Consider the following 21,013-nt stretch of genomic DNA (forward strand, 5'->3'; position numbering starts at 1 on the left):
GCCCTAAGCACAAAGAAGAAGTTATATAAATTGAACTACCTTTTTGAACTAAAATTAAGAAGTTCTGGTAACACAATATACCACTAAAGTTAGGAAAATGTGAGCCGCAGAGAGGATGAAGATACTTTCAACTCAGTGACAGGCAAAGGGCTCATAACTATAATATAGTATAAAGAGTGTTTATAAGCTAGTAGGAAAAAGACAACCACTAGAAACATGGGAAAGAGACTTTTAAAAATGAAATTCATAAACCAAGGTATGCAGTGATGAATAAACTTATCAAAAGGTACTTAATTGCATCAATAATCCAGAAATACAATTTAAAACCACCCAATACAATACCACCAATACCCAATACTTTTGAGTATTGCTTTCATGGTTTTTATATATCATATTTTATCACTTCATTCAAAATATGTTCTAATTTTCATTGTGATTTTATTTTAACCCATGGGCTATAAGAAATATACTGTTATAATTTCTAAATATTTAGACATTTTTTTGGTTTTCTTTTTGTCATCAATTTCTAGTTTGATAACATTTGTTAGAGTACATACTCCATATGATTAGATTCCTTTGAAATTTGGTGCATTTTAATGGCCCAACATATGACCAGTTTTTGAAAATATCCCACATGCTCTTGAAAATAATGTATATTCTTGAGTTGGTGGGTCCACTACTCTAGATATGTTACTCAAGACAAGTGTCTTAATCATGTTGTTCAAATTGGTGTGTTCTTAATGGTTATTTGCTTGTTCTACCAGTTACAGAGAGAAGTATGTTAAAATGTTCAATTGTGATAGTGTATTTGCTCATTTCTCTTGTAGCATCTCCAGTGCTTTTTAAAATTTAACTTTTAAACAATTTTAGATTAACAGAATTATTGTTAAAATAGTGCAGAGAATTCTCATATACTCTACACCCAGTTATATCTATTATTAGTCATTGTGTCTTCTTAGGTTCCTCCTAGCAGTGACAGTTTCTCAGACTTTCTTGTTTTGATGACCTTGACAATGTTGAGGATTACGAGTCAAACATTTTGTAGAATTCCCTCATTGGGAGTTACCTGATGGTTTGCTTATGATTATATGAGGGTAATGTATTTTGAGGAAGAAAACCACAGAGTTAAAGTACCATTCTCATACCAAGGGTAAAGACTATTAGTATGGCTTATTATTATTGGTATTTACCTTGTTCAGCCAGCTTGAAGTAGTATTTGTCAGGTTTCCTCACTATAAAGTTACTCTCTTTTTCCCTTCCTATAGTCAGTGGAAGAAAGTCACTCTGCACAGCTCACACTTAACTACCCTGAGTTATGCTCCCCCTCCTTGAGTACAACATAACTACATAAATGATGAAAATATCCTGCATAAGAGATGTGTCCTTTTTCCCTCACAAATGAATTAATTTAGTTATTCGTTTATCACAGTATGGACTTGTGCTAATTTTATACTTTGGGCTATAGTCCAATGCTGCTTAATTTTGTTGCTCAACTGTTCCCAGCTTTGGTCATTGGGAGTGCTTTCTGTTGGCTCCATCATTTTTGTTTTGTTTTGTTTTGTTTGACACTTTCTTATTATCTGGCACTCTAAACTCATCTTGTCTATTTCCTGCTCCAGTCTGAAAATCACCATTTGTCCAAGGAACTCTGGTTCCTTTACTGGAGAATAGTGTTAAAAACTAAAATCTGGGTATTTGGTGTGTTCACTGTTACAAGGTCTTGCACATGGGGACCAAGGAAGTACATGTGTGCACACTAGTCTGGGTATATACATATACCAACAAACGTTTCATTACATAACCATCTAGATTTATATTAAGCTAAACACATACTGTTTAGATGAACTTTAAATGTTCATACTGATGTACTCAATTCTAATCCATTACCTCTTCATTTCTCATGAAGTTCCCACTCCAACAGTCACTGTCCATCTACTTAATTGTTCAGCTCCAGTGTACATATAGTGGCTTCACAATTGTTGCCTGTCCCCCTCTGGGAAACAACTCTATCAACTAGAGCACAGTGGCTATTGTATTGTGCATTTAACCTATTAGTGTCGCAATCTCCATTCACTTCTAAAGTTACTTAGATCCGGGGCCTCTGGGTGGCTCAGTCAGTTAAGCATCCCACTCTTGATTTGGGCTCAGGTCATGATCCGAGGTCCTAGGCTTGAGCCCCACGTGGAGCTCTCTGCTGACAACACAGAGCCTGGGGATTCTCTCTCTCTCTCTCCCCCTCTCTCGCTGCCCCTCCCCCCCTTCAATATAAATAAATATACTTAAAAAATATTTCCACATGGCCTTCAGTGAGCCTGTTTTATACATTCATAATATACATTTATATTACTTTGTCACATTTTGTATGCCATCTTGGGAAGCCTTCTACTTCCTAAATAATTTCCTTAAATATATATATATATTAAATATTACTCTTTGTAAAGTACTGTGGGTTTTCACAAAAACTTAATGTCTTATATTCACCATCACTGTATCATATAGACTAGGTTCACTGACCTTAAAAGTCCTTGCTCTTCACCTACTCAGCCCTTTCCAATCCCCTGTCAATCATTGATCTATTTACTGTCTTAGTTTTGCTTTTCCAAAATATCATATAGTTGAATATGCAGTGTTGCCTGTCAGACCAGCTGCTCGCAGTTCGGGCTGTGGAGCTGAGTCCTCTGTGTCTTCTGTGGCTTTAATAAACACATTTCTTTTTGTTGCTGAATTATCACCCACCGTATGGATGTGACAGCTTCCTTCTTGATCGCCTATTGGAGGACACTTTGTTTCCTTCCACTCTGCGGCAGTTATGAATAAAGCTGCTATAAACATTCACCTGCAGATTTTTGTGTAGATTAAGTTTGAAAATCAGGTAAATATCTAGGAACACAGTTGCTAGATTATACAGTAAGACCGTGTTTAGTTTTGTAAGAACCTGCCGAGTCCCCTGTTTATTTCCTTCAAACACAAATAGCTGTTTCCCTGGTGATTGTTTCGCTCACCAGACTCTAAGCTCCGTGAAGACAAGAGCCACATATATGTTTTGAGCACTGCTGTGGCCCCAGCATCTCTCCTAGAAGACGTTACCTGTGGTAGTATCTTAATAAATATAATCATTTAATGAATGAATAAAAGAAATAATTTAATAAATTTAATTTAATAAATAAAACATCAAGACTTAAAATTGTTTATACTGAGCCATATCCTTGTCTTAGGAATTCCAAAGGGCCACTATTTTTTTTTAATTGAATTGTAGTTGACATGCAATGTTACATCAGCTTCAGATGTCAAAATGCAACTCCTATTTTAACTTCGGCAGACAAGTGGGATTGATAGCCTACTGTCTACACCACACGAATCTCCCTTCTCCCAGTGCAGGATTTTTCTTTTTGCATGTTTATGAATTTTACATATTTACTGTTAAAACTGATTCAGAACCAAATGATTGAGACTTCTACCAAGTCTCCTGTCTTGCTTTATATGGTTATTCAATGTATGTAATGAATAAGTAAGTGAAAAAAGGTCTTTTGTATACCTTAATAGTTCCCTGACTTAACACATTTTAAATAATCAGTCATTTTATATTTTATCCGAAAATCCCCCTTGGACCATTTTGATTGTACAGCAGTGTAAAAATGTCTGCTTAGAGCCTTACAAAATTTTAATCAAACAGCTTTTGCTCAGAACTTAAGACATTTGCCTTGGGGCTAAAATTAACCAAGAAAAAGATTAAAAACAAAAGCAAATTTAGAATTTAATCAGTGCTTTCAAAATGAGCTGAATCTGCCCTTCATCTTCATTTATCACACTCACTGCTTCTTGACCTGTAATAGAATAAGCTGTAGTTTATGCCATGGATATATTTACATTTCTGGGTCCCACAAAACAGATACACCTCACAAGGTTGGGGTCCGTCATGGTCTGCAGTGTCACAGGGGTGTTGGTTGGAATGATGCATGAGATGATCATCTCTGAAGAGGACACAGATTCGAAGGTCTGGAGATTTTCACCAGATGTCATATTTATGTACTTTTTGAGTTACTAAATATTTTTTCTGCTCTGGGGAGTGGATCTGTTTGGATACCAGATTTCAAACACTATTTTCAGAGAGGATGACCCCAGCCGTGCATAAAGATCCCTCTATCTGGCCAAAAGGTATTTCAAAATTCACAGAATTAGCAAAGGGATTTCCAAAATTAAATGAAGTGTCAACATACTGGAGAGCAATTAAAAATACAGAGACTAGAGGACACCTGGGTGGCTCAGTTGGTTAAGCGTCCAACTTTGGCTCGTGTCATGATCTCATGGTTCTTGAGGTTGAGCCCCACATCGGGCTCTATTGTGACAGCTCAGATCCTGGAGCCTGCTTCAGATTCTGTGTCTCCCCCTCTCTCTGCCTCTCCCCCACCTGCACTCTGTTTCTCTCTGTCTCTCAAAAATGAATAAACGTTAAAAAATCTTTTTACATAAAAATACAGAGACTAGAGCTTTTTGGAATAAACTAGACAAGGCATGCAATAGAAGAGTAATTCTGAGACAGTAGCTTCCAGCACTGTTCTGGTGATTTGAAAAGACCTGGAAGGCAATACAGTTAATAATAAGTAGGGCATTATTTGAGTTATTGCATCCCAAGTTGGGACCAATAATCCAATTGATTTTCAAATAAATTTCCAAAATTTGGATAGGATATTAGACAATTAATATACAGAGGGACATATTTCATAACAAGTCCTCAGAGTTTTCCACATTTCCATTTATGCTTTCTGTTTCAAACTCAATGAGCTATTTGTGGTTCTCTGATCATGCTTAAATTAAACACTTTTTTACCTTTGTGCATATTCTCTTCTCTATGAAATATGCTTTTTCTTTCCCCACCTCCTAAAATAGCTCAGAGGAAACCTACTTCACTAAGATCTTTCCAGAAACACAGTACCCCTTCCCCTACCACAGACACTGATAATCACTTTGTGATTACTTATTTCTATAGTTTCAGTAACCATATTAAGCAAATTCTCTTTTTCTGTGGGCCTCATGTAAAACTGAGCTTAAACACTCAGAAAGTGTCTTTCAGGCCCTCAACACCTGCATTTATTGACAGACAATACAAGATGGGGGAAAAGAGGAGGATTGAGTCAACTTTCTTCTTGCTCTGAGGGAATTTTTCAACTTCTAAAAGTGGAAAAACTAGACAAGAAACAAACTGAAATTCTCAGGAGCACCTCTTTGCTGAGCAGAGAATACAAAATACCTACAATTTAATCAAATACTCACATTTTTATCTCTTCACGAGGAGGTAGTTATACATAATGTTAGGACTAAAAGAGAACATAATCATAATTTCAGCTGGTTACTGACATTTAGCTCTTCTTCCTGCTGACATTTACACAGGAAAATACACAGAGTTAAAGTCTATGAAGGCTTGCAGGGTCTACAATACCTTCTTTCTCCTACTAGCATTCTTGTCTATTTATAGTGACAGATCCAGGTGCAAATTACAAAGAAATCTTACTGGTTACACTCAGGTCAACGCTGTCCTGCTTTAAGAGAAAATCCACGGCATTTGGACTCAGCCAGTTGTTTGCTCCGGTAACTGCCTGCACATGTCGTCACAGAAGAATCTGACCCCTTGCTTCATTCTGCCAAGATGAGCCCGCCTAGCATCTGATCAGATGGAACTCTTGGGAGGTGAGAGGGCTGAAGGGCAGAATAATTTGTGGAGTTAAGTAGAAGTGTGACATAGCCATGGATGGCCTGCTCTGAATGACAACTTGTCAAGCCCTCTGCATAATGGAGAACTAATTTCCTTTCAGTCTCAAGCAATAATTGACCGGGCTCACCAAACTTTGTAACTCTTGACGGTCACAGAATGTGGAGGCTTAACTCCCTTAAAGTTGCCAAGCAACAGATTGCAAAATTCCACACATTCTACCCCCAAACCCCCAATTTTAACTGGCAAATGTGTAAGGTATAGAACGTTCTGGCCTTTGCTCTGAGCAATATACAGCCGCAAATTATGTCAAGAAAGCAGGTGGCAACTGCTTTCCTAAATAAAACAGTGAATCCTAATCATGGTGGCGTAAGAGGTGGAAACAAGAGATTAAAGAGCAGCGCCAAGCTTTCGTTTTTTCTAAAGACTGGGCTCCAAGGATCTGGAAGCAAAATGAACTGTTTGTGATGTCAACAATAGCAGGTGACTCAGACAGCTTCTCCTACGTCATAGAGCAATGGTGCTTAAGCGGGCTGCACACTAAAGTCACACCAGGAGCTGTTAAAATAAGCAGCAACTCAGACCTCACCCACACCCCCGTCCCACCCCCATAGAGCCTGATTTAACTGGTCTGGAGTAGGGCCCAGGCACTGGTATATTTTAAAAGCTGACTCCTGGAGAATTCTAGAGAGCCAGGGTTAAGAATGAAGGTCATTGAAATATCACTGTGAGCCTTTTTTAGGTTGAGAGGTGATAGTATTCAATCTTCCACTCATGTAATTTCCTCCATCCCTCACTAATAAATACTCTAAACCTGCTTCATATATTTGCCTATGGCACATTAACAAACAATTCATTGGCCAATTAAAATAGATTTTTCAGTTTTCGTCCTTTTATCAACTCTTGGAGGGACGCCTGGGGTGGCTCAGTGGGTTAAGCTTCTGACTCTTAATTTCAGCTCAGCTCATGATCTCATGATTGGTGGGATCAAGCCAGGGGCGGGCTCTGCGTGGACAGCTTGGAGCCTGCTTGGGGATTCTCTGTCTCCCTCTCTGCCCCTCCCCCACTCATTCTCACTCCTTCTCTCTCAAAAAACCCAACCAAAGCAACACCTACCAGCTCTTGGAGCAGTTCTCCACCTCCAGTGCTCACTCCCATAACCTGCAGAGTTGTTTCTCGACACAGATGTCATGCCTCATCTGGAGGCAACCAGACAGGGGCAGCTCTGCCTGTTGACCCATCATCAGCATTAAGCAGCTAGGATCTCCATAGGTGTTTCGATGAGCAACCACGGGCCTGTTAAACATGCCGAGGCCTCAGCCCTGCCTTTGGGGACTACACAGGTCTGGAGAAGCCCAGGAATCAGCATACTCATTATTGTTACCTGATTCTGATGCAACTGGTCTTTGAATACTGGGATTGCTACTCCAGGAGCTGAATTCAAACAGCCCTTTATAGTGAAGCTGGGGTGCCTGGGTGGCTCAGTCTGTTAAGCATCTGACTTCGGCTCAGGTCATGATCTCATGGTTGTTGAGTTCAAGACCTACGTCAGGCTCTGTGCTGACAGCTCAGAGCCTGGAGCCTGCTTCAGAGTCTGTGCGTCCCTCTCTCTCTACCCCTTCTTTGCTTGCACTCTGTCTCTCTCTTTCTCTCTCTCAAAAATAAAATAAAACATTAAAAACATTTTTTATAGCGAGGCTAACATACTACAGGCCATGTTTCTTTGAGAATAAAATTATTGGCAAATAATGCCTAGTATTTAAAATTAAGAGTTTCTTTCCTTAAAACTGTAGTTGGGAATATAAACACCCTCAGAACACCTAGAAGATTAGGCAAAGGTTTCAGACCCAGCTGCTTTTTTCCCATGGAACTGGGGCTCCTTAGAGAAACCCAGATCGGATAGGGAGATGGAGACGCAGAGGGAGGGAAGGGGCCCGAAACCCGGCTGCCCAGCTCTTCAATCCACCTCGGGTCAAGTAATAACCTGAATGCATGTGCTTCAGCCATTCCAGCAAAAACGGTGGTTTTCAAGAAATCTCTGCTGGCAATATATATTATTTGGGGAGAGGAAAATATATAGAACAGATTGTGAAAGATTATTCGTAGAAAACATTTAAAAGTCTTCTTCTTTGGTTGTGTGGCAGTCTATAAACAAATCTGTGACAAAATAGCTCTTTAAAAAAATAGTGGCATACGTATCCATTATCATCACATTCCCATCCTTTATATTATTTTCATTTCTTCTTTCCAAATAAATTATGATATCACTTTAGCAACTATAGCCTCCAGAACCAAGAGTAGTGAAACTCTGCGAGTTAAGTGAAAACGACTCATATTGGGCTTAGGTGGAATTAGAGCTTAGTTCATGAGTCTGTTAGACGTTGAACAAGTCTGTTAAAAATAAGTTGAACGGGGCGCCAGGGTGGCTCAGTCGGTTAAGCATCCGGCTTTGGCTCAGGTCATGATCTCACAATTCGTGGGTTCAAGTCCCGCACTGTGCTGAGAGCTAGCTCAGAGCCTGGAGCCTGTTTCAGATTCTGTGCCTCCCGCTCTCTCTGACCCTCCCCTGCTCGTGCTGTCACTGTCTCTCAAAAATAAAAACTAAAAAACATAAAAAATTTTAAAAAAATACGTCAAACTTCAAATTAGAGAATAAATAAAACAGACTGACTGAATGTATTATCATAAATAATCTATAAAACCCTAGAACTCTAAAGGACTTTGCACTCATTCTTTGCTCTCATTTTATCAGATGGCTTCATTTCTCTTGGATACATCCAGTGCTGGTTTGTGGGGTCTGACTTCCAAGCTGAGAATCTGTATAAAAATCTCCTTTGCGACTGAATGACGGTAAGCTACCGTTCAGTCCCTGGTTTGTTAAATGTGAAGAAAACGCTGGTCAATGTCCCAGAGCCCTGGGGTGTGAGTGAGCTTTAGTGAAAACAAGCTCCCCGAGCCAGTGACCTCCTACCCGATAAAACCAGCAGGTGGCGTACTGGCAGGTGGCTAGGCCTTGACTAGGCTTCCAAACATAAGCTGATTATTCTAATGCGGTGTTAACAGGTATTAACTGAAAGCTTCTGGTTGAATAAGTTTGGGACAAGTTGGTATAAGTGTTTCTTTGCTGTAGGACTTAGAGCCTTTAATATTTCAATGTGCCTAATGAATCATTCAAAGGGGCCTGGATAGTGAAGCATTTTCTAAAGTTACTTGACCACAAAACTCGGTTAGTGGGGTGGAGAGCATCTCTGGAATTGCTATTTTATGGAATAGTCCAAGAGCTGAAAAGGCTAGTAGTCCCTATAGCTAAGATAATGGCTGGTCTGCAGTCTCTGGAATTTACTATTTAAAAAAATTTTTTTTTATGTTTATTTATTTTTGAGAGACAGAGGCCGAGTGTGAGTGGGGGAGGGACAGCGAGAGAGGAGGAAATGGAATCCAAAGGAGGATCCAGACTCTGAGCTGTTAGCACAGAGCCTGACGTGGGGCTCAAACTCATGAACCGTGAGACCCGAAGTCCGATGCTTCACCGACTGAGCCACCCAGGAGCCCCCACTAACTCCAGTCTAAACCTTGGACAGCCTCACAAGAGGCTGGATCAGACAGTACTTTTTAAAAATTGAGATATAATATCAAGAAGTAAAGGACACAGATATACTTTACAAATGTGTACATTCATGTAACTTCTTCCCAGATGCGTAAATCTTGCTCCTTTCCAGTCAAAACAGTATGTGCGCATGTGCGCATGCACACACACCACTATGTCTATCACCACAGACTAGATGTATCAAGGCTGCATTCTGTGGAGGCAGAAACTTACTGATGCCATTCCAAGAGAAACCGGGAGGAAAACAAGTAAAAGAAAGGCCAGAAAAAGCCGAAATTCCTTGAGAAAAAAGAACCCAGATGAAGCTGAAACTTCAATCTCAGCAAAAATCTGTCTCCTCCCCACAAGATGCCAAACTCTGATATTTGGGTAAATGTAGTCAGCAGCCAAATGAGCATGCATGTGTTATAGTTAATAACTGTTTGAATCTGTCAGTTATACTAATATCAATTCTCAGTCCTTGATCTTAGAATGCTTCCTTCATGTTTACCAATTCTGTCATTTGGAAATTTTGATTAACTTACTGATCAAAAATGTGGTCTGGAAGACACAGGAAACCAGTTGTGACAGGACTAGATGGAAATAAAAGAAGGGTAAAGTGCAAAGGAGCAGGAAAATAAAATTTAGTGAGGATAAAATTAGTGAGGAGAAACTTAAAAAGCTCTTTTGTCTTTCCTGAAATGTACTTTTGGTTATGTTTGCTATTTGAAAATCGATACTGATTACAAGCACTGTATACACTCTGATCCCAATTTTGTTTAATAAAAGGTATGTTTGCGTGTGGATGTGTTTGTAAGGAAAGACTTAAGGGGCTATGTATGAAAATGTTAATACTTATTATAGCTGAGTGGGAGGATTACATGTGGTTTTGTATTTTACATGGATTTCTTTATTGTCTAAACTTTTTACAATGAATGAGCTCAGGGCCAGGGTCTGATAGAAATTATGGAATACCAACAAGAGCAAGGAATTTACATGAGAGAAAGAAACACAGGGCATCACTGGTGTTCCTTTGGTTTTATGGGTTGTCAAGGGATCAAGGGAGGGTGGAATTGGAAGGTCAAAGAGTATATTCTTATTTGGGTGGAGAGGAGTGTAATAAAATGTTTGTAGGAGTTCCCTTTCTCTAGTTAGGCTCAGACAATTATATTAGTTTCCTAGGGCTTCCCTAACAAAGTACCACAAACTGGGTGGCTTAAAACAACAGAAATTTACTGTCTCATAGTTCTGGAGGCCAGAAATCTGAGACCAAGGGGTCTCACCTGAAACACGCGGCTGAGTCCTCCCTCACCTCTTCCTCGCCGCACGTGGTTTTCTGGCCATCTCTGGCGCCCGCTGGCTCACAGCTGCATCTCACTGGTCTCTGCCTCCATCACCACACGGTGTTCCCCCTGGGTGTCTTTGTCTTCACATGACTGTCTTCTTATAAGGACACCAGTCATATTGCACTGGGGCGCATCCAACTCTCACATGACTTCGTTCTAGTTGATCACAGCTGCGGCAGCCTTATTTCCAAGTAAGATCACATTCTGCGATCTTGGGGATTCGCACTTCAACATACCTTTTTAGGTGGCAAATTCAAACTAGAATAGTTATATTATATAAACAAAATAAACAAAATGTTCTGAGATTCACTGAGTAAAGCGGTCCTTATATCCTTTATTATTCCAAGAGCCCCAAATGACTAAAACTAGTGGAAAGAAAGTTTCTGGAACTAGCAACACCACTGGTTTGGGTTTTGTTGTTGTTGCTGTTGTTGTTGTTTGCATATTTGTTTTTTGTTTTCTGGTGGTTATTTATTTTGAGGGAGAGAGGGTGTGAGCAGGGGAGGGGAAGAGAGAGAGGGAAAGAGAGAATCCCAAGAGAATCCCATGACCCATGAGCTGAAATCAAGAGTAGGATGCTTAATCAACTGAGCCACCCAGGCGCCCCACAACATTACTGTTTTTTAAAAATGTGGTATGATTTCTAAAATTCTTATCCTAAGTAAAGATATAGTATATGTAGCAGACCTGATTGTAAACAATGACATTCCTAGAATTAAATAAACTGATTACTAGGGAAGAGAAGGAATAATTTAAAAGATTATTGTCAACAGGCGATATATTTTTCAAAACAACTTGTTTCTAATCCAGGTAAATAGATCGCCGAGTAAAGAGAAGTAGATTTGAGTTTGAGTCATACTAGCTGCTTAAGCAAATCGCTTCACCCTTCTGCAACTCATTTTCTACCCAATTTATCTACATAATTTGTTCTGTGGTAGAAGTGTACATCACTGCCCAGCCCCAAGAAACAGTGCCTTGATGAACAAAAAGGAACCACGTTCATACTTTATCCCACCTCCTGAAACACAGGTTGAAGTGGGCAACTGATTCCGGAAAACCCACCCAGAGATTTCCTTCCGTGAGCTCTACCGCCTTCAGAAGATGAACAGACTGATCACATTTCTATCAGGTATTTGAAATTGGGAACCAAGAAACTATGAAGTGTTAATGTGGGAACTAGAGCTATAAAATAATGAGATAAAACTGGAAACTTGAAAGGGCCTTGATGGTCTGTGTGAGAAAACCCGTTATGAAGATATAAAGTCTAGCATGGTACAGAAAAAAGAGAGAAGCAGAAGTGTCATGCCCTAAACCTTGTAGTTCATGTGTGAGAGTTGCCTCCATTGTGTCTTCGGTTTTCTGCTCTTTGGATACGATGCAGCTACATGTGGGTTTTTCTATTGGGGTATTTATCCTGTTCAGTGTTCTCTGAGTTTCCTGAATCTGTGTTTGGTGTCTGCCATTAATTTTGATTTTTTTAATGTTTATTTTATTTTTGAGAGAGAGATAGTGAGAGCGAGCGAGCACACAGGCAGGGGAGGGGCACAGAGAGAAGGGCACACAGGATCTGAAAATGGGCTCGTTGCTGACAGCAGAGAAGCCCGATGTGGGGCTCAAACTTGCAAACCACAAGATCATGACCTGAGCCACCATTAATTTTGGATAGTTCTTAGGTATTATTACTTGATATATTTCTTCTGTCTCTTCTCCTTCCAGCATTCCAATGGCTTGTATGTTTTATCTTTTGAAATGGTTCTTGAATGTTCTGGATTTTTCATCCTTTTTATCTTGCATTTCAATTTGGAAAGTTGTTAATGGCCTATTTTCAAGCTTAATGATCTTTTTTCTTGGCCATGTTGAGTCTACTGATGAACCCATTGAAGGCATTCTAAATTTCTTTTATTTTTTTTGCTAGCATATCCATTTGATACTTTCATAGTGTTTCCATTTCTCTGCTTACATTTACCCCTCTGTTCCTTTATGTTGTCTATTTTTCCCTTAGAGCTTTTAATATATTAATCAAAGTTATTTTTTTAAGTTTATTTATTTTAAGAGACAGAGAGAACATGTGCATGGGAGAAGGAGATAGAGAATCCCAAGCAAGCTCTTGCACTGGCAGTGCAGAGCCAGATGTGGGGCTCAAACTCACAAACCGTGAGCTCATGCCCTGAGCTGAAATCAAGAGTTGAATGCTTAACTGACTAAGCCACATAGACACCCCAGTTGTTTTAAATTCTCTGATAATTCCAATATCTGTGCATATCTGAGTCTGATTCTAATGACTGATTTGTCTCTTCAAACTATGTTTTTTTCTTGCCTTTGGCATGTCTTGCAATTGTTGAAATCCAGACATAATATATTGAATAACAGAAACTGAGGTAAATAGCCCTTTAGTGTGAGGATGTATGTTGATCTGGCTAAGTGTAGAGGACAGAAGCTACAAAATCCTCTAGTGTCCTTGTTTTTGCCCCCACTCTTGACTTTGGGATTCCTTACATCCTCCTCCTCAGAGTGTCTATATTTTGCAACTCCTTCAATGCTAATTGACTGGAATTATACTGAAGCCCTGTTGAGATGATGATAATGTGAGGAAAGGAGTGTTCTAGAAACTTATGATTAAACATCAGTCTTTTGAATTGTCACAGAGCTGTGATCTTTGCAAGAATTTCTCCTGTGGTATAGCTTCCCCTACTCCCACTCCCTACTCCATTCACTGGCCACAGAGTTTCCAGTCTATTCCTTGAAGCCATGACCCGTGTTGACCATGTTCCCCTTCCTACATTAGGTTAGGGAACAACAACAACAAAACCCACTAGGGGTTGGGAGGAAGGCCCTTATTCTAGCTGGGATAAGACCCCATCAAAGTCTTTCCTCCTGAAGATTAGGCCTTATGGAGAAGATCCTGGCTGACCCATGATTCCTCTTACCTTCCTCCTGCCAGAGCCATGAAGGTGATTTTTCCTGCATCTTCACTGTGACAGCACAGTTCCTACAGGTAAAGTCCATGGAAGTGTATGGGCCCTAGAAGACTGCAGCTCAGGAGTTTCTGACTCTCTCACTGGGTCCCACTCAGACTTCAGCAATTCTTCAGAGTGACCACAAAGCATTCCCACTAATTTATGGCTCCCACAGTCTCTGTTCCAGAGAAGCAGACCCTGGCTGTGACTCTCTGGAACTACCTGTATCTCCAGATTTCGAGGTGGTGGTTTCTCTATACGTCCAAGAAAGGTAACTAATTTTCAGTTTGAGCAGCCATTTCTTTTCTTTTTAATTTTTTAATGTTTTATTTATTTTTGATACATAAAGAGACAGAGCATGAGAAGGGGAGGGGCAGAGAGAGGGAGACACAGAATCAGAAGCAGGTTCCAGGCTCTAAGCTTATCAGCACAGAGCCCGATGTGGGGCTCAAACTCATGAATGTGAGATCGTGACCTGAACCAAAGTCAGAGGCTTAACCGACTGAACCACCCAGGCACCCCTGAGCAGCCATTTCTAAGTTAAGTTTCAAAGTCTTATCTAAGGATGAGAGTGAAGACTTCCAAATCCTTTACATGTATGAGTTTAAAATAGAGTCCTCATCATTGCCTCCTTTCCTGAAGGCTGAACTTTGATTCCTATCTTTGGATTTTCATGAGATCTCCATATTTAAAATAAGTCTGTTGTCTCCTGAGTTGTCTTGTGTAGGTCAACCATGCAATCAAAAGACACTTGGTTTATTGCCTGTCATGAGTCGCAGCTTCTCCAACTGTGTAAAGGAGGTAGTTAGGCTAAAATAACTCGAAACTCTTCAGTTGGACATAAAAGGGAAACAATACCTAAACTATACCACATTTTTTATACCATATTTTTTAAACCATTCCTCCTTAAGGTACTGACCCTTTCCTGTTTGGATGTATCTTCACTCTAAGGAAGGGTAAATAACCTCGTGTTGGGGGTGTGGAGATACTCTACTTGTAAAACTGGATTAGGGAAAGACACTTTCAATAAATAAGAGTGGTATATGGGCATCTGGGCGGCTCAGTCATTTGGGTGTCTGACTCCTGAGCTCAGGTTTTAATCTCAGAGTCACAAGTTCAAGCCCTGTCTTGGGCTCCGTGCTGGGTGTAAAGCCTACTTAAAACAAACAAACAAATAAATAAATGAGTGGTATAGCCACGTGAGTTTAAAAATAAGCAGCAGCTGACTACATGAAGGTCACTTGTGTGTTGTGGTGATATATTGCCAATAACTGGGTTAATAATCCTTTTCACAAAAATCAGACCTTTTAACATATCAATGACATTTATTTCTATCTCACCTTAGTCCAAATCCCAGAACAGACTAAATCACCTGTAGCAGACAGACGTCCTGTCTTCCTGGCGTCTTACCTGATTCTGTAGCTAGCACCCTGCTTATTCTGGAGTCCGTGTGTTCCAGCCAGTCCCAGTGCTTATACCACTGGCCCCGGAGATGAACCTCTGATCTTCCAGGCAGGCCAGTATGAGTGCTTCCCCAAGATTTTCCGAATTGGAGCTATGGAGAGAAGAGAAGTTCTCCCATGGACCCAAGTGCTGGGTCCCACATCTCCAGCTACGCAGAGGAAGCGGGAGAACGGAGTCATTACACAGAGGGAAAGAAATGAGGCATGGAGAATCCTTGTGTAGTTTATGTTCCTGAAAAGCTTCCTGAGCCCCTACTCTTCCTCACATATGAATGAATAAGCCAGTACATAGGCTTTTTGCCCAAACTAGTAGGTTTCTACTATTTCTGGCCGAGAATCCTGGCTAATATAAAAGCTGATATGAAGTTTCATTTTGGTTCAGTTTTTAATGTCTAAAATATTATCTTCAAACAAAAGCAGAAAAGTCTACTGGAAAAAAAATACCTCGAGGCACTAGTTTCCCAAAGAACAAAATCTAAGATAGTAAGTTACAGAAGAAAGGCCTTTAAGATCAAATACTGAGCAAGATCTTACCATCTGGATTTATGTACAAATCTACCCTATACCACGGAAGCATCTATAAGTTATGAAGATATTCTGTCATGAAACGATCTTATAGGAAGTATGAAAAAAAAGTTCATAATGTGCTTTGAGCAACTTGGAAAACAGTATTTTCAAAATCTAATGTATGCCACATTTAGGAACAATAAATTTAGATAAATTTCTTAATATCCCAGTTGTTCAATTTCTTTTCCTGTAAAATGGGGTCATAACACCTCTCTTGAGGGGTTGTTGACAGAATTAGCAATCATCGATATGTGAAGCTGGGAGATCATGACTCAACATAAAGTAGATATGCCAGAAAGGAAGGGACCGCCAACGCTCCAACCCAGGCACCTTTTGCAGGAGTCGATAGACATTTTGAAGAGGGGATTTGTGAGGGGGATATTTGCTGCAGAGACTGTATGCCCAGGACCTGGGGGAGGAGACAGGAGGGCTCAAGTCCAGTGAAAACAGAAGTTCTGTGAGAAATGCTCTGGTAACTGGTCCTTACCCAGCCCGCGGGAGGGGCGCCTAGTGAGGAGAGAGGCGAGGATCCTGTTCTCAGGGAGCAGCACTATTTGGGGAACGTAAGAGCTTCACAGTTCGGAACATGGAAGCAAGACACGAGTCTCCTACAGGAACGGCAGCCGCTGAGAGAGCGGAGGCCCTCCAGAAGCCTGGGAGCAGCGAGCTGCCCCGAGAGTGTGAGGAGCCCCTGGGACTTCCAAAATTACGTGACAAGCGGACTTTCCAGGGGACTGAGATCCTGCATGATAGGACGGAATCCCAAGTCAGCCAAATTCGAGTGTAAAACCTAACCCAATTTTATTCATAAGAAGAGTGTTGATCTTCGAAGTAGTTGGGTTCTATAAGTAACAAGTCTTGGTATTTAAGTCTGAGCCTGATAAATATTACCTACATATGGAATTCTAAGCACACCCTACCATCGGCCAGGCAGATGTTACAGAGCACGGAGGACGAGCTCACACGACTTCCTCCGTGTTCGTTGAAAGCAAACATTAATAGAGATTAAGCATGTAGTCTTGCTGTGAGGAGAAAAGTTCACTGACTTTCATGTGCACTCACCTCCCGCCCATCGGGAAGCTGAGGTAGCTAGGCAAAGTAACCGTTATGCATCAAATTTATAGGTAAACATCAATGTTCTTTGACTCACATTAGCACATCTACATTTCCTAAGACAAAGTTAAATTTCTTCAGAAAAAATCAGTATTTTATATCTGCTTTTATGCCACTCTAATATTTTGTAATCGAACAGCACTAATGATCAAAAAGGTGAACTTATCTGAACCTCCTGGAGCAGGAATTGTCAGCAAGTGTTTATGTCAAGGGGGTTAAAAAAAGTTCATAAATTATTAACCAACTAACTCAAATGTGATAGTGGAAGGAAAGAAAAATAAACAGGCTAAAGTTGCTTTTTGATTGTTCTTTCTCAAGGCAAATTTTGACTTGTTCGTCATTTTCTCCGTTTCCCCTGAGTACCAGCGCTAACTTAGCCAGCACTGGCCCGGCCATCACTCTACCGCCTTACCGGAGTTACAGTGGTTCCCCAGATACACCCCTCACAGGATGAGACCTCCAGCCTCTGAGGTGTGACAGAAAGTGGCTCTTTTCCTAGAGCTTTCGTGTTCACGAGGCCCCATCTGGGTTTCTCAGGCTTCAGGAGCAGCTGAGCGCCACCGCCTGTGAACGCTACAGTAGCCAAAGCTACTGCTGCTCTTCTCAAAGTCCTTGTACTCTCCTAATTTTTAGCCGAAGTGTCATGACTTCTATGACAGCAATCTACTGGGTAGGTGTAATGTTACAACTGCTTTCATTGATTTTTCCTGTTGTTTCCTTTTTTCTGTATTAGAGGTTGAACTGCATCAACGGTGAGTAGTATATGCATGCTGTTCATTAACTTTTGTCTTCAGTGTATTCCAGAGCTACAAAAGCTACATGCGCTCTGGGAAATAAGTAAATAGCCATATAATAGAGTGATAATAAAGACAGAATTCCTTGAGGTGCCTGGGTGGCTCAGTTGGTTAAGCATCTGATTTCGGCTCAGGTCATGATCTCACACTCCATGAGTTTGAGCCCCGTACCAGGCTCTGTGCTGACAGCCTGGACCCTGGAGCCTGCTTCGAGTTCTGTGTCTCCCTCTATCTCTGCTCACATTATGTCTCTTTCAAAAATAAATAAAACATTATGAAAATTAAAAAAAGAATCCCTTGCTAAGTTGTACTGTGATGGGTAATTAAAAAAATTTTTTTTAACATTTATTTTTGAGAAACAGAGAGAGCATGTGTGGGGTAAGAGCAGAGAGAGGGAGACACAGAATCTGCAGCAGACAGATTCTCTGAGCTGTCAGCACAGAGCCCGACGCGGGGCTCAGACTCACAAACCACAAGATCATGATTTGAGCCAAAGTCAGACGCTTAACCGACTGAGCCACCCAGGCGCCCTGTGTGATGGGTAATGTTAACTGCAGCTACACCTGTACAAGTAATTGTAGTCATCTTAATGAAGTTTGGTACTGTTTTAGCAAAATATCTTTCAATTTTGGAGCTCAGTTTAGAACAGAGCACCTTTCTAGTCACCTACAGAAATTAATGGTAATCATACTTTTGACAGAAGCAAAGTCAACCAATGAGGTGTTTTTCATAAAAGAATTATTCTTTTAAGATAGGAGGAGAATAACTCATTTAATCCTTAAAACAATCCTAAGATGTTAAATATTTTTACTCTTTAAATATTTATTTAGCATTTACTATGTCCAGATACTCTATGTATATTAACTAAAATAGTCCTCACAACAACTCTGGGTGGACCCCACTGTCAACCCAATTTAATAATGAGGAAACCGGGACATAGGAGGATTAAGTACTTTGGCCAAACTCAAATTAAATGATGCCAGTCTGCTTTACAGAACTACAAGCTGTGAATGTATAATCTTCCCAACAACACCTACTCATTATTGTGTTGGCATTTTCCACACAATCTCTCCTTTAATTATTCCAACAATCTTGCAAAGTAGCTATTCTTACCCTAATTTTCAATACAAGGAAACTGGTGCATACAAAAGAGAAAAAAAACCTGCCTCAAATCATATGGCTAGTTAGTGATGGCTGAAATCTGACAACGTGCATCTAAGTCAAAACCCAGGTTTCTGACCGGGTCAAAGGTTCCGCGTGCCAGAATCACAGGTGGCTCGGAAGGATGGCATTTTCTAGCTTAAGAAAAGGGAGCGTGGATTTTTTTTTAAGGCTACAAACATTTTACAATATTATACAGCTTCCAGTATAGCAAAAAACAAATGTAAACAACATCTTAGAAATTGGTCTCCATATTCTAGCCAGCGGTACACAAACAACAGGAAGAGGACAAGGGGGTAGGGGTCCTAGTGCTTTTTATGACTGTATTTATAACATTTAGAAGGAATTCAAACTGAGAAGAAATGCACAGCTCCGTTCAGGGCTCTCAGAAGCCAGTCCTTGGCCACCTTCTTCATAATGCAGCGTGCGTGAGCTCCCACTGCTACTCGTGCCGAACCACAAATGACAGGCTTGTCCTTGCCTGTAATAGTTTACTAAGGGAAATTATGAATGTCTTTCTCTGGAAGATTCTAAAAACAGTTTTCATCTGGTTTAATGGTTGTCCTTTCTGAAATTAGGTGAACTGACTGGATAATCTTTCAGTTTTTCCTAACACCTCGTATGAGAGGTAGGTATGCCAGTAACACAGATCATTAAAAAAAAGCTATGGAATGTTTGCTAAAATAATACTCAAGTAATTAAAAAAATCATTTTTTATTATTTACTTTTGAGAGAGGGGTGCCTGGATGGCTCAGTTGGTTGAGCATCCAACTTCGGCAGGTCATGATCTCACAGTTCGTGGGTTCAAGCCCTGCATCAGGCTCTGTGCTGATAGCTCAGAGCCTGGAGCCTGGTTCAGATTCTGTGTCTCTTTCTTTCTCTGCTCCTCCCCTGTTCACATTCTGTCTCTCAAAAATAAGTAAATGTAAAAAATAAATTTAAAAAAAACTTTATTTTTGAGAGAGAAAGAGAGAGAGGGAGAGAGCAAATGAGAAGGGGAGGAGCAGAGAGAGGAAGACACAGAATCTGAAGCATACTATCGGCTCTGAGCTGGCAGCACAGAGCTGGGCACATGCTTGACCTTGTGAACCATGAGACGATGACCTGAGCTGAAGTCAGACACTCAACCGACTGGGCCACCCAGGCACCTCAATACTCAAGTAATTTAATTCCAAAAAGCTGATATACTGTGTAAAATATTCTAAAGGATTCAGAATAGTTTAAGTTTGAAATTTCTAGGAAGATATTTTGTGCAATGGAGAAATTTTATGGTTAGAAATAATTTTATTCAAATGTACACACTTATAAATACCATCAAACATATAAAATATATTCAAAGAATTAACTACAGCAGGTCCTTTAAAGACAATCATAAAGGATCACAAGAACATGATGGTAGTAGTATGACCATGAAAGAAAATTCAATTTATATATAAGATTTGTACAGTTTCAGATATTTATAACTAAGATAATAATGTTAGTAAGCAGCCTCTGGGTATTTAGGAAAATGATTCTCCTGAATTATCTCCTTTATCCTCACCAACCGTATGAAGTTAATGTGTCAATTCCCTTTTATCAGGAAAGAAACTGAAACTTGAGAGAGGTAGATTATTTTTCCTTAAGCAACTAATAAGTGACTGATCTAGGTTTAAAGTTTATACCCACATGGTCTGACACCAGAACCCAATGTCTAAATCACTGTGCCACATGTCCTCTGGAGGAAAACCTGTCTTATCAGGAATAAGACAGGTTTTTAAGAAGCTGCTATGAGGGCGCCTGGGTGGCTCAGTCAGTTAAGCGTCTGACTTCGGCTCAGGTCATGATCTCACGGTTTGTGGGTTCGAGCCCTACACGGGTCTCTGTGCTGACAGCTACCTTGGAGCCTGCGTCAGATTCTGTACCTCCCTTTTTCTCTGACCCTCCCCTGCTTGCACTGTCTGTGTCTCTCAAAAATAAAAAACATAAATATTTTTTTTAAAAAAGAAGCTGCTACAAAATCTAATGACCAAGGAAGAAGAGAAGCAAAAGCCTTTGGTAATATTCAAACTGAATAACCTTTGAGTCACCGTGACCTCACTCTGGTCTTTTGAGGGTTTACTCCAACTCTTGGGGATTAATGGGCCACATTATTTGCGGCTGATTTCCCCCAGTTCCCTTTGGGCTCTCCTACCTATCACGGGGGATTTGCAGGTCTAGACAAGTAGACTTTAAAACTGTGTTCACACCACTACACAGTCCAACTGTTTTGTTAGTGGTGTACACAGCCATTTCAGAAATTGATAGAATACTCCAGGACACTAAGTATCAGTCATGATTTTC

At 40.3% G+C, this 21,013-nt stretch overlaps 2 long non-coding RNA genes across 4 annotated transcripts; one reads left to right on the top strand and one right to left on the bottom strand.

The window, feature by feature from the left end:
* Window positions 1–3,729: 3,729 nt before the first annotated feature.
* On the bottom strand, window positions 3,730–7,002 carry LOC115305594. 3 transcript variants are annotated; one of them, XR_003914926.1, is made up of 4 exons: window positions 6,824–7,002; window positions 5,510–5,694; window positions 5,272–5,315; window positions 3,730–3,824 (listed from the first exon to the last, which is right to left on the bottom strand). It is a non-coding gene; the product is annotated as an uncharacterized LOC115305594 (long non-coding RNA). The 3 variants fall into 3 exon arrangements; XR_003914916.1 differs by lacking the exon at window positions 6,824–7,002 and adding an exon at window positions 5,838–6,127; XR_003914895.1 differs by lacking the exon at window positions 6,824–7,002 and having other exon boundaries at window positions 5,510–5,831.
* Window positions 7,003–8,481: 1,479 nt separating this feature from the next.
* LOC115292504 lies at window positions 8,482–15,746 on the top strand. Its single transcript, XR_003909023.1, has 5 exons — window positions 8,482–8,557; window positions 11,669–11,768; window positions 13,581–13,634; window positions 13,772–13,867; window positions 14,942–15,746. It is a non-coding gene; the product is annotated as an uncharacterized LOC115292504 (long non-coding RNA).
* The last annotated feature ends 5,267 nt before the right edge of the window (window positions 15,747–21,013 follow it).

This window comes from Suricata suricatta, chromosome 1 (genome assembly GCF_006229205.1).
Source record: "Suricata suricatta isolate VVHF042 chromosome 1, meerkat_22Aug2017_6uvM2_HiC, whole genome shotgun sequence".
NCBI classification, from domain to species: Eukaryota; Metazoa; Chordata; class Mammalia; order Carnivora; family Herpestidae; genus Suricata; species Suricata suricatta.